This window comes from Acanthisitta chloris, unplaced genomic scaffold (assembly GCF_000695815.1).
Source record: "Acanthisitta chloris isolate BGI_N310 unplaced genomic scaffold, ASM69581v1 scaffold8927, whole genome shotgun sequence".
Lineage (NCBI taxonomy): Eukaryota > Metazoa > Chordata > Aves > Passeriformes > Acanthisittidae > Acanthisitta > Acanthisitta chloris.
The window spans coordinates 1-4,965 of record NW_008683137.1 but is presented as its reverse complement, the minus strand read 5'-3'; positions in this window follow the sequence as shown (position 1 = coordinate 4,965).

Here is a 4,965-nt window from a genome sequence, read left to right as displayed (position 1 = left end):
AACAGCCCCGACTTCCTCAGCCTGTCTTCACAAGGGAGACGTTCCAGTCCTCTTAGCAACTGCATGGCCACCTCTGGACTTGCTCCAACAGTTCCATGTCCTTCTTACACTGAGGGCACCAGAACTGCACACAGTGTTCCAGGTGGGATGTCATGCGTACCACACCATGTGCCTGAGAGCATTCTCCAAATGCTTCTTGAATTCTGCCACACTTGGTGCTGTGACATTTCAGAAGTGGGATATACAGAAATCATTAACCTTTAATCCACTGTTCCAGTTCTCTAGTGACATCCCTGGGTGTTTTAAAGAGGAGTGGGGTATCTGTAACTTTTCAACTACATGTCTTTGCAAAACCATTTTAAATACCAACCATTAATCATGCTAAAATGAAAAAATAGACAGTAATTGTATAAACACTTAGCATTAATCTCAGTACACACTGAGGAAGGCAATAAGGAACTACAGATATTATACTTGGCTGTCAGAGATTATTAGGAAGAGTTTGAAGTGTTTGGCTTTCAGTTCAAAGAGTTCCTTTAGGGTAAAAGGAGAAATCCATGTAATTCCTTCTCAGAGGAAAGTTAAATTGCTTTCTAGCTGATATTGAGCTATTAGTAATAGATGGAAGACAAACAATGAAAAGACAGTCATTGAGACAGTTCTGAAGACAACAGTGATAAATTTTAAACTCCACAGATTATAGCAAGCACGCACACTGCCTGCATGCTTACTGATTTGAAAGGGCAGGAGTCTCTGAGATCAGAATGTGAGCAAGCCCACTTTTAGTTGGTTCAGGACTGTGAATTGCAAGGAATTACTATAGTTCAATAAAATGCTTTTCCCAAAAATCTCTTCAGAACCCAAATGCCCTTGCTCTTTGACACTGCCTTCATATACATTCTCTTTCACTGGCTGTGTGTGCCCAGTGCTGCCATTAGTTCAAGTGGACATTAATTCCTAAAATTTGATCCAGAAATCAGTAAATTTATAGGAAACAGAGTTAATGTTTTACTTGCAGATTTACAGAGGTGTGGAAGGTTGAAATAAGAAAACAGCATCAGGTTCTTTAATGCAGCAATCATCCAAAAATCTTACTTTTCCATGTACTAACAATATGCTATGAAGTCAGTAAAAAGAATCACATATTAAGTATTAGTATCATTATATGAAAATACATCTTTATGAACTTATTATTTTAATAATCTGCTGCAAAAAGCATCTGGAGACTCTCTCTTTTCTACCTTTTTTTTTGTGTATGATATATGGCACAGTTTCTCAGTGTGGCCCTGAAGCTTCAAAACCCTAACCTTCCATTCAATCCCCCTAAAATAGAGATTTGATCCAGCACACCTTATATACCTTTGGTACATTTTCCTTTACAGGGAAACTTGGAAGTGACTGTAGCCACTGCAAAACTCTGGCCAAATAAAAGAATAAATAGCCTTACATAACTTTAAAAATAGAAAACCAATCAAATAAAACTTACCTCATTATTCTTTCCAGAAAGCAGTGTTTTCCTCCAGATCCAGTAACGAGTTTTCATTTCCTCCAGTTCCACAACAGTCTCATGTCCTGGAGGGGCAATCACCAATTTGCTTCCATTTAGTGTTCATGTTGCTACTGCGGGCAGTAAATTTAAAACAAAATGTGAAGTATTGCGTTTCCAAGCTTGGTCATACTTTCCTTTGCACTCCACTGAGGAACTCCCACACTGTAACATTTCACACATAAAAATCTCTAGTTAATTGCCAGCTGCTCAGAGTGGAGAAGAACTTCTAGCACTGCCAACTTTCACATCCTGTATCTCTTAAATATATATTAAGAGCAGAATTCTGGGTTTTGGTCATTCAGGATCCTATGACTGGTCTTTAAACTAAATAGAAATGAGAGGGAGGGAGAGAAAGACACACAGACAGGCCAGTTGTAAAAGCCCTGACCATGTGGTGAATTGATTTTGTATCTTACTAGATACCTGTGTATTCATGTCAGAGAAGAATCTTGGTTGAGGAATTCATCCTGCAGGGTTCAGTAAAATGTGAGCTATGACTAAAGCACTTCTAGTGGGTAGATTATGTAGAACAACTTCTCCCTCTTTGGATTCTCTAATGTCCAACAAGACCTGAACTCATGCTATAGCTTTTTCTGAAAGAATAGTTTTAATAACATACCTTTCTCTAATTACACCCTTTCTTGCACAAGCTTAATCAAAAACCCATTTCTTAATGTCTCTTCCTCTCTGTCAAATTTGTCTGAAATTAGTAAATTGGAACACAGTTATACAGAGGGTGAGTGTGTAAGCCTGACTTCCTTGGGAAACTACTGAAAAACTAAACAGAAGTGTCCCTCTGGTGGTTTCCCAAAACATGCAGCTCAAAAAGCAGTTTCCTTGTGTGGACTGGTTGTGCTGCACTCTTCTGTGCCAACTACATGCTGTACGAAGCTTGAATAGAAATGATAATTCACATGGTTAAATCTGAGGTCCAAAACCTATTGCATTGTTTGTGTGTGTGTATTCATTTACTGTCTGAAACCCTGTATATGGTTCTGGTCTCACAATGCAGAAATGGATGATGGAACATTGTTCAGATTTCCGAGGCAAAAAACCCAAGCCAGCTTAAAGGTGAAAAGAAGCATGGAAAGCTGCAGCTTCATTAAGTGAGTGCTTTAGAGTAAGAAAGACTGGAAGCTATTACTTAAACTATATTGAAATATTTGACAAAAATGGCCACATTTAAGTTGCAATTGCTATGTACAAACTATTTCCAGTTAGGGAAAACATATTATACCCTTACTAAAGATATAGTTAGACACCATTATTCCACACAAATAATCTGTTATACTTATTTTCACTCATTTTATAGTACATCCAACACCCATGAATTATCAGTCTGTATTGCAGTCAGTGGCATGTTGTAACTGATGTCCTTATTTGATTAATTAGATATTAAGCATCAAAGACCTATCTGCTGGGTAAGTTTTTAGCCAAGAACTGTTCAGGGAGCACAGGAGAGCCATGGAGCTTGGCATGCCATTTCCTCTCTTTGATGCAACTGCAACATGCCTAGTTGCTAAGAAAAATTAAACCTGTGAAGTGTTTACTGTGGCTTTAACTGCCATTCTAATGCAAATTAGCATTGAGATAAAAAGAAGCGAGCCCTGAGTAGTGAGAACTCAGACAGTTTCAAAGAGCATTTATTATGTCCCTACGAGGACCACATGCAACATGATTTAGATGGCTCTTTCCTTTAATGTTTTCACTTGACTGAAGGGAAGTCTGAATTACAGGGTTATGGTCCTAAATATTAACTGAAAACACAGTAGCCTATGAATATTTAGGTATTTCCAAAATCAAAATGTAATAACAGACCAGGATATAGCAAGCAACACAGTTGGAACTGTAGCTGCACTGTGTTACACATTGTTTGATTTGACCCTTTAAAAAGTGAATCTGTGGTTGAGGCTCTAAATATCTTAAATAGGTAACAAAACACCTCCAAAATGTTTGTATGATGGTGAGACACCTTGCAGAATCAGAGAATCACAGAGTTATCAAGAGATCTTTAAGATCATCTACCATCAACCTAATACCACCATAATCACCCCTAAACCACATCCCCAAGGGCCACATCCAGACACCTCTCGAACGCTTCAGGGACAGTGACTGCACCACCTCCCTGAGCAACTTATTCTAATGCCTGACCACTCTTTCAGGGAAAGGTTTTTTTGCCTAGTATCTAATCTGAACCTCCCCTGGTGAATCTTAAGGGGATTCCCTCCTGTCCTTTAGATATCAGGGGGTTAGAGAAACAGGGATCTAAGAGCACAGCTCCCTGTTTCTAGGTTAAACCTTTGGAATCACATATTTAACTCCTGTGGCCTTGAGAAATTAACTGCTTTCTAAGATCCTAGAATGCACAGAAAGGAAAGCAAACATGCCCCAGATCACACTGTTTACAGCTTCGGACCATCTGCATCCTCCTCTTGTCATATATTACTTTCAAGGAGTTACATTACTTTCTCCGTCAGAATATTATTCAGAGTTCTTAATTATATTACAAAATCAGCAGTGTTAATTGGTGCAGAATTAGCAAGGTAGCTAAAAGAATTTATCTAAGACTAACTGTCTGAGTGAGTCTCCAAGGGGGAGTTGCTGTAAGGGGCCTCAGACAAGAATGCACACAAGGACATAAATTCTTGTACCAGTGATTAAGTCATCCTGGAGCAGTGCAGATGAGCCAGCAGAAGTCAACCAACATCAAGATAAGGAACTTTATAATTGCAAACAAGGTAATGAGCTAAGCCAAGACCACATGTGGAACTCAAAGTTCATGGAAAGGACACTAATGGACATCTTTTCAACAACCACAAGGGACCACCAGAGACCACCCAAAACCCCCATGGGAGACCCACAAGAAGCCACCAACTCAAAAGTGGATTAATTAGCATAAGGAGAGAATCACTAACCAGTGGAGGACAGAATACTAATTAATAAGAGTTAGGTATCTTGTGACCAATGAGCACTAATCTCTTTGTTTTCTGAAATTTATAGTTAAAAGTTTGGATAGTTGCGATGCAGCTTGGCAGAACAACCCCCCGGCATCTGGTGCCAGAATAGATAATGCTGCTTCTTAATATAAAATTGGTATTAAGAGGTTTGATTCCCAATTTCGGTGACAGAAGGAAGTGGAAGAAGGAGGGAGGAGGAGGAAGGAGAGAGGAGGAGGGAGGAGGAGGGAGGCTGGAGGAGGAAGCAAAAGAGGGGAAGGAGGAGGGAGGAAGGAAGAGGAAGGAGAAGGAAGGAGGAGGGAGGGAAGGAAGGAGGAAGGAGGGAGGAAGGAGGAGGAAGGAGGAAGGAAGGAGAAGGAAGGAGGAAGGAAGGGAGGAGGGAAGAAGGAGGGAGGAAGAAGGGAGGAAGGAGGAGGAAGGAGGAGAGGGAAGTATTTTTGCGCCTTACAGCGCAGCCGG